Consider the following 9,444-nt stretch of genomic DNA (forward strand, 5'->3'; position numbering starts at 1 on the left):
GCGTTAACAAAAGGCACAAATTGACATTGTTATTGGAATTCAAGATGGTACACCCTTGACAGCTGGGAACAATTTGACATTATTTATCAAAATGTAAAGTGTGAACACTTTAGGTATGGCTCTAGGAATGCCCGTCAGTAGGGGAGTCCTGGAACCAGTCAGAAACTTTCCAAAGCTGATTGTGTGCATTTTTTTTTTAATTTTTTTTTAACATTTATTTATTTTTGAGACAGAGAGAGACAGAGCATGAATGGGGGAGGGGCAGAGAGAGAGGGAGACACAGAGTTGGAAGCAGGCTCCAGGCTCTGAGCCATCAGCCCAGAGCCCGACGCGGGGCTCGAACTCACGGACCGTGAGATCGTGACCTGAGCTGAAGTCGGACGCTCAACCGACTGAGCCACCCAGGCGCCCCTGATTGTGTGCATTTTGACTCACTCCTAGGTTATCTAGAAAACTGATATGCTAACCACGAGCGTGCACAGATACATCTAATAGAAGCTAACATTTATTGAGTTTTTGGAGGGGGGGGGGTTATGCCAGGTATTGTTTTAAGCATGTGTTTTAAGTTACCTAATCTTGTTGACAATGTGAGACGCTACTATTATCACCCTCAGTTTGCAGATTCTGAAATGTGGAGGATAAATAACTTGCCTCAAGTCACACTGATGGTAGGTAGCAGGCCAGGATTTGAACTCCCGCAATCTGTCTCCCAAGGAATTGCCAAACGTAACCATTCACCTCCACCTGACCAAGCAGCCTCCTTCAGCATGTTTGTAATGGGGGGGGAAATGAAGCCATCTAAACAGCACCACTTCCAAGCTTTTTCTTGGAACATTAAGCATGCGTTAAAATACACTAGATCCAGCTGAATGAGTAATTGAAAAGACACCCACTATGCATTTTGTTCATTGAAAGAGCAAGTTTTAAACCATACATCTTATGTTCTCGCTTGTTCCCTATCAAGAAAACACACTAAAACCAGAAACAAAAGCCCTGAATCTGTGTTTGAATAGGAATAGGAATTAACCTGGAATGATAACACGCCAAATTGTTACGGGTGGTTAATTCTGAGGTGCGTGATTGAAGGCAGGAAGGAAAAGAATACGGCTCTTACGTCATAGGTCTCTGGATCACTTTATTTTTATTTTCATGAGCGTTTATCGCTTTGTTTTGAAATTTACGAAGAAACGAAAGAAATACATCCAGAAAGAATGGATACATAACGTTGCCCAAATACTGAAATCCCTTATGGCACATTTGAATAAGTACAAAGTGAGACTTCCGTATCTCGTAACCCTTCTGGAGTTCGTGCTAAAGAACTTCCACCTGCTTCTGTAATAGCTCAGAGTCTTCCATAAGGCTCTCAACCTCACAATGCCACATACAGATGCAGCCGGCTCCCTTGTCCCTTATGACCCATAAGGGACCCTATGTCCCTTATGACCCAGCTCGGTTCCTCTGAATAATTTTGGGACAAGAACAGCGACTACTCACAACAGCAGTGACCAGAACCGGGTAAAGATGAAGTTTCCAAAGAAGAGCTCATGGGACTGCTGGCTAAGTGGCACCTGTGACCTTTGACCTCAGCCAAGCTGCGCTTGATTCAGAATGACTGGACTCTGCAAGTATGTAACGTCCTACTACTTAAGAGGCCTAGTGGGTACCTACCTAGAAGTAATTCTGGCTTGTTCCTTCCCAGAAGCTCGGTCTGTCAGCTAAGCGGTTAACCTGGTTTTGTGCAGGAAAGGACAGTAGAAATATCTTTCTGCAGCCGTGTGCTGGAGCCTGTGGGACTCATTCCCCAGAGCTGGTCGCCGATGAGCCCGTCCGTCTCCCCCCAGCCTTGAGTTTAGTGACCTCCCGTTACTGAAATCGGCCACGGTGGGAATATTTACACCAGAGAAATCAACAAATGCTACAAATCAAGGCTCCCCCAGCCAGTTAAACGTTTATCTGCACACCACTGGCCTCGAGGCATTCTAAATCGCGAACACAGAAACTTTGAAACTTGTTCAAAGGCTTTCGAATCACACGATCTACCTTGAGAAACTCAGAAGGCTTGACTTCTACTCTCTCCTCTCCTAAAGGAGCAGTCACCCAGGAATAGATGAAACGCTTAGGTCCAGGAAGATAGCAGTCATTCTCCAGAAGTCTCAGAAGTGGCACCAGGAGACTCCATCGGCCAGATTCTTACTTTATAAATTCCCCTACCATGCCGTGCAAAGCCTCCGTCCCTGAAATGAAAGCAGGAAGAAAAATACTGATCACCATGATCTGGGTGGTGAACGGACTTAGGGACAAGAAACTGCCAGGGCAACACCCCCCCACACCCCCACCACCCGGCAAACCAGTCTCTGTATGCCTGAGCCCTGCCCCCCTTGAGGTCCACGTCGTCCCAGGATGAAGGTCCCGTTCAGAATATTTCCTCCCAACCTTCGTTTTCTTCTTAGGTCAGTCTTAGTTGTGGAGGCCCACCTGGCCTTTCTTGTGAGTAAATCGGTTTCTTTCTAGAAGAAATCATGAGGTGGCAGCAGCAAACGGCACTCCAGATCTTTCCCTTATGGGGAGTATTTAAGAAGAGGTGAACAACTGTGAACCTGCAGTGACAGACCCTTCTCACCAAACCTGTCTGGGAGCCTAAGGGGGTGCCGGCTTCAACACAACTCTCCCCCTGGCACACGGCCACTGCCAACAGCGTCCCATGTCCCGTGGCCTTTACCCGGTGGGTCTGCAAAGCCGTTAATACCTACCCCTAGATCGTACTACCTACCCTTGGATCCCCCACCCCAGAGAAACAAAGTTGTTGAGTAGAAACAACCTCAAACCATCTAGCCAGCCGCCTCAATAAACTAACCTGGAAATGTTAGGTGACTTGCCCAAGATAACACAGTGACATAGCAGAGCCACAAAGGGCATCCAGGACCTTTTCGCTTCAATGCCTGTGCTTCTGACCATGAGGATACGATCACTCGAAACCTTCGTCATCCCTCAAAGTCCAGCTGGAAGGGCTGCACCCTTCATTCCCTGGATCCCAAATGGGTAGCACCCCTGCCTACTCTGAAACACCATTATATCCTTCTGCATATCTTTATCGTGCTCTGTATTGTATTTAAATCACCTGTTTTCTTAATCTGTTTTTGTCTTCCTTCTGCAATATCTATTTCCTGAGCTGAAAGTGGGTCTTCCTTTTCTGTCTCCTCAGCACCAACTGGCTTAGTGACTTGCTTAGTGCCTTCGGTGTTTAGTAAATATGTACTGAATGGAATTGAATTCACCTGAGATTTGAGTTGATTTTTCTGTAGTTCTCAATCGCACGTGCATAAGAAACCACTGGAAAGCTCTTTAAAAAAAAATCTTGTTAATGTTTACTTATTTTTGAGAGAGAGAGAGAGAGAGAGAGAGAGCAAGTGGGGGGTGGGGGAGAGAAAGAGAGAGACACAGGATCCAAAGTAGGCTCCGGGCTCCGAGCTGTCAGCACAGAGCCTGACGCAGGTCTCAAACCCAAGAACCTCCAGATCCTGACCTGCTCTGGAAGTTGGACACTTAACTGACTGAGCCACCCAGGTGACCCACAACTGGAAAGTTTTTTACATGTAGATTCCTGGAATTCTGAGTCAAGAGCTCTTGAGAGAATTCCAGGAACCTGCATTTTCAACAACCCAACAAGTGGTTCCGAAGCAGAGATCCATCTGTGCTTTCTTTCCTCGTGTCCCTTGCAACAAAATCTACTTGTGAGATAATTGGCCCAGATTAGAGGTGTCATTGAGTTCACAGAGCATGGTAAAGGGTCAGGGCCACAAGGGTTGGACTCCGTACTCTCAGTTTCATTAACAGAGATCTCTAACTCAAACATTCTCAAATTGGCTGTGGGGTAAGGAACCTGATGCCTCTGTCACTCCCCAAGCTGAGATGGTTTTTTTTAGGAGTGAAGAAGGAGAAACAAATAAAGGCTTTTCTTCTGCCCACTGAAATCAATGTGAAAGTCATAACTTCCAAGAGTAGTTAGGCATTTTAGAAAGAATACAGAGCTGAAACAGAGACTCATTACAACACTGACATTCTGCAACATGATATGCTCAATTAGTTAATGTTTGCAAAGTGCTTTGATCTCATACATCACTGAGATAATCCCAGGCCTTGTTTACTGAGTGTCTCTTCCCAAGGGCTCAAAGTAATTTACGGGCAACAAGCCCAATTTTTGTTTGCCAGTTCAGAGGGACACGCGGATGAAGTGGGGAGTGCTGGTGGCCTGGGAACCACGAGGCAGGAGGGTACTGTGTGGTTGCGGTGGTCTGTCCCAGGGAAACATCATGGACGCTGTCAAGTTCCAGGAGGTAGAGCCCATCTTCTATGCTCCCTTATCACCCACGCAGGTTCCTGTCTGAGCATTTACCACACTGTAGCGCAGAGGCAACGTCTGTTTAGACGTCTGTCTCCTGAACTAGACTGGGAGTTCTCTACTGCTTGGGTAGAGAAACTGGGTATTTTAGCTTCGCGTGACCTGGCCACATTGTCCACGCCTCCAGGTTAGCGCCATCAGCTCTCCTGCTCGCTCACCAGCCTCCGGCCAGCCGGGTCTTTCTGTGTCTCCAACATACCAAACTCGTCTCCTCTGGGGTCTTTTGCACCAAAGCCATTCACCACTGCCTTCTCTTTATTCAAATTGCTGCCCAGCTGACGTCCTCAGATGACCCTGACCACTCTTACCTAAATGTGCTGCTCTCTGGTCACTCTCCAACTCATCGCTTTGCTTTAAAACTGATTTTCTTCATAGCACCTATATTTTCTGGCATCATCTCAAGTTTTATTTCATATAATTTATTCTTTGACATTTTGGTATTATCATATTTGGTATTATCTTTTTTTTTTTTCCTATTTATTTCTATTTGATTTCTTCTAGAATAGCCTGCAGGGTTTTTGAGAGTAGGGACCTTATCTACCTTATTCACCTTTGTAATCCTAGTACCTAAAGGGTTTAAGTCATCAATAAAATACTGTTCATTGAAATGTGGGTTCTTCCAGTAACTTGTGCAGCACTTAACAAATATTCATTAAATAAATAAAGACGTGAACAAGTATAAGATGAATAGGAAGTGCTGATGTTTCAAGATCAATTCCTTACTTCACGAAATTGTTGGTTGATCCACACAAAGTGTGACCGAGCTAGAAGAATACACACCTGGTATTAACTGACAATCTCTTGATTCTTAGCTGTCTTTTAGCCAATGATATACCCAGACTACAAACCTGTTGTGTTTTTTTTTCTATTGTATTGTCTCTGAAATCTTTCTTTCTTTTTTTTTTTTAACCTTGATTTATTTTTGAGAGACAGAGAGGGACAGAGCATGAGCCAGGGAGAGGCAGAGAGACAGGGAAACAGAATCTGAAGCAGACTCCAGGCTCTGAGCTGTCAGCACAGAGCCCAACATGGGGCTCGAACCCATGAACTGTGACATCATGACCTGAGCCAAAGTCAGATGCTTAACTGACTGAGTCACCCAGGCACCCCTTAAGTCTTTCTTTTATTTATTTATTTATTTTTTAATTTTTTTTTTCAACGTTTATTTATTTTTGGGACAGAGAGAGACAGAGCATGAACGGGGGAGGGGCAGAGAGAGAGGGAGACACAGAATCGGAAACAGGCTCCAGGCTCTGAGCCATCAGCCCAGAGCCTGACGCGGGGCTCGAACTCACGGACCGCGAGATCGTGACCTGGCTGAAGTCGGACGCCCAACCGACTGCGCCACCCAGGCGCCCCTTAAGTCTTTCTTTTAAAGACTAGTCCATGCATTTAAAATTTCACGTGTATCTGTTTCTGTATTGCCTTTGACTTAACACGTGCCACCAGACAGGACCATTCATGGGTCCTGCTCATCATTGACAGATTTAGCTATCTCTCATTCCGTCATTCCTCTGCTTCAAATGTTCCAATTATTTATCCTTAAACACTCTGGTGCTTCCATTTGCCAGCTGTGAGGCCATGGGCAAGTTATTTAACATAATTTCCTCTTCTGTAAGAATGAGTCTGATTAATGGTACCTAACTTATGTCTTGCCATGAAGATGAAAGGAGTTAATTAATTCATCACTGTGATTAATTCATAGTTCTTAGCATGGAGTAGGGAATCACCAGATGGTCGGTCTTTATTATTTCCTCATTAATAATAACAATGGCTATAGTAATAAAGCTAACATGCTTTAGCGAGGGTCTTGCCCTCTGATCTAGGACTATGTTTCTACCCTAATTTTTCACCACTTTGGCTCTAATCTTGGCTTTTCTTTCCACGTTTACTTTTCCAAACTCCAACCATGGTTCAAATTTTCCCACGTAAAAGACTCTTACTTCTTTTTATTTAAAATTTGTTAAGGATGTGTTTGATGAAGTGGACCTTTCCCACTGTATTTTCTCTCTCCTCTGAAATTCTTCCATTCTCCCTACTACTTTCTTAGCATATCATACTGGCTGGTGATACCCGTCCCACCACTGTATTTTTTAAGTTTAACTGGTGCTTTTTGGTTTTAATTTGTTTTTTTTTAATAATCATAGCTAAGTTGCTAGTATGTGGGATAGTTTTGAATCCCCAGGAACCCAGCATGATATACAACCTCCTATTTGTTCTTGCATTAATTCCTTGCATTAGCCAACCACTTACACTGAAAATAATGACATAGAAGGAAAAGGAAAGACAGGGTCAACCACAGTTTTTTGTCTTTCCGTTCCTCTTTACCTATCAGTAAGCTGATGGTAAGTGTTGGCAGAATGTGTGCATATCAAGAAGTGGAATAAAACCAGCTGAGTTTTGTCCAGTGTTTCCACCATTCTGGAAAGGGAGAATTGCATGTGCATGTGTGATCTGCAAAGGAAGAATTGGGTAATGTCACTGACTATGCAAACAAGTGAAGTACCATTACATTTGCTTTTAAAAATCATGTTGCACAATATAGAGATGAGAGGTAAAGTCAAGCTAACAATATATATATATATGTATTTAAGGTTTCTTTACTTAGGGAAATTTAAACCATTACAAGTCAAAAGAAAAAGACAACAGAAGAAATGAAAAACTTTGTATTTTGGTTCCCTTAATATCACTTTTTTCCTCCTGCTTTTTGAATAAGCAGCCTCTCATTTTCACTTTGCACCAGGCTCCACAAATTATGTAGCTGCCCCTCGATGGGTATTGATATCATTGCAACTTCATTTGGGGCTGGACAGTATTTGGATTATATGTGCCTTTTGTGTTGATTCTTATGGAATTTACTTACATGACTGTATAAAGGGTAGAGCTTTAGAAAAGGCTTTGTCTATATGTTTTTGGTTCCACCAGAAACGGATTTGAAATGGGGTCCTCATTTTGTTTAGAAAAAAATATCTTGTTTTTTCTCTTCCTTGCTATCGTGTTTATGTTCAAAAGGTTATTACATCAATTCCAGCCTCACTGCAGCAAACCCATCACCATTTCATCAACAAAGCTTGTCAAGCCAAAACTATGTGTTCTCCACAAATTAAATGATGACTGGACCACGGCAAAGACTGTGGGTGTTGGATGGCTCTTGGCCTAGAGTGGCCTTCGCTGTATAAATATAAGTAAATGTGCCCAAACATAGCCTCTGACCTGCCTTTCTCTCCCTCCCTCCCTCTCTCTCTTTTTCTCTCAAACCCTTCTTTTGCAGCCTTGGCATACCTCCTAGCTACCAGTGCCAGGCCCTGCTTTTTGTGCCCATGCGTCAGAGCACAACCCCCTTGATGGCTTTTATTCTATGACTGAAAGACTGTGAACTCGGTACACTCTCCCAAAGCCACGCCTTCCCTGAGCAAGGCCAGGGATTCAGGGCCATGGGCAAAGACTCCAGCTGAGGCAGGTTAGAGGAGGGCACGCTGCCCTTCTTTAACAACCTGTCAACAACTTAAGAATTGCAGAACATTTTAGTTGGCAAGGGAAAGAGATCAACGCAAGCTGTCAAGTTGCCCAGATTTACGGGTGTCTTAACTACCTCTATAAAACTGTACAGATCATAGGATCTTTTCTCTCCCCATCTCCCCGATCCCCTCCTGGCTTTGGGAATGCATTTCCTGCAACACATCAATTCCCACATCACTGATACGATTAAGGGTTAAAAAGGTACTAGTAGGCTTAGATATATGCACACATAAGGCTAAAGACAAAAGTGCTTTGGCTTGATTAATCGACTGCCTGATGAAGTGGGAACAATCTCTCAGGGCTGGTAAATACCGCGATGGCAGCACTTCCTGAGAGGAGTGGGGAGGCAGGAGGGCACCCAGAACATTTCTGGATCTCTTATTAAAATTACCATCCTCATAGGGGCGCCTGGGTGGTTCAGTCAGTTGAGCGACCTTGTGTTCAGGTCACAATCTCACAGTTCCTGGGTTTCAGCCTTGGGTGGGGCTCTGTGCCGACAGCTCAGAGCCTGGAGCCTGCTCCGGATTCTCTGTCTCCCTCTCTCTCTGCCCCTCCCCTGCCCAAGCTCTTTCTCTCTCTTTCTCAAAAATTAAATAAAAATTTTTTTAAAAATTGCCGTCCTGGTAAAACAGCTTTGCGAAGCTGTTGAATAGACAATCTAAGGCTAATTTGTCACATTGACCTGGTATTACTGTTCCAGCCCATGCTTGTCTTGGAAAATCATCACCTAAAAAGAACTTCTGGGCATGCTTGGGTAAGGAGCTGTGTTTTGATTCCAGGAGCCAGATTATCCAGACCACACAGAGATAGCTGAGGATGGGAATGTTGGCTGCAACTTAAAATCTTAATATTCTCTCTGCCATGTATTGATGGTGGACCTCATCTATAAGAAAATGACAGCTTGAGTCCCCAAAATGATATTGGCATATACTCCCAGGATGACATCTGTCTCCATCGCGGGTTGCCAGGCCTATCGTGAGTATGCAGGAATGTGTAGTCATTGAAGAAACGTCGGAGAGTAACAGCATTGGCTATTTAAGCAGGAACTTATATGATCAGTGGTTTGTTCCAGTAATATTAATCAGGCAGTTCTATGAAAGATCAATTACGTGCATGAGTAGTAAGTGGTTAAGGTGCCGGACATTCATTGAATGACTTTGCAACTTTTTAAGCAAGAGATAATTGGGGCTACACAAAACTAGGTGGGATGAAAAATAGGCAACAAATCTAAGAAGTTTTATTCGGGAGCACCTGACTGGCTCAGTTGATTAAACGTCCGCCTTTTGATTTTGGCTCAGGTCATGATCTCACAGTTTGTGAGTTCAAGCCTCACGAGTCTGGCTCTGTGCTGACAGGGTGGAGCCTGCTTGGGATTCTCTCTCTCTCTCTCTCTCTCTGCCCCTCTCCTTCTCATGCACTCTCTCTCTCTCTCTCTCTCTCACTCAAAATAAATAAACATTAATTTTTTTTAATTTAAAAAATGAAAAAAAGAAGTTTTATAGTGATACATTCAGTATGATTTTGAT

The sequence above is a fragment of the Lynx canadensis genome, chromosome B1, assembly GCF_007474595.2.
Source record: "Lynx canadensis isolate LIC74 chromosome B1, mLynCan4.pri.v2, whole genome shotgun sequence".
In the NCBI taxonomy this organism is placed as follows: domain Eukaryota; kingdom Metazoa; phylum Chordata; class Mammalia; order Carnivora; family Felidae; genus Lynx; species Lynx canadensis.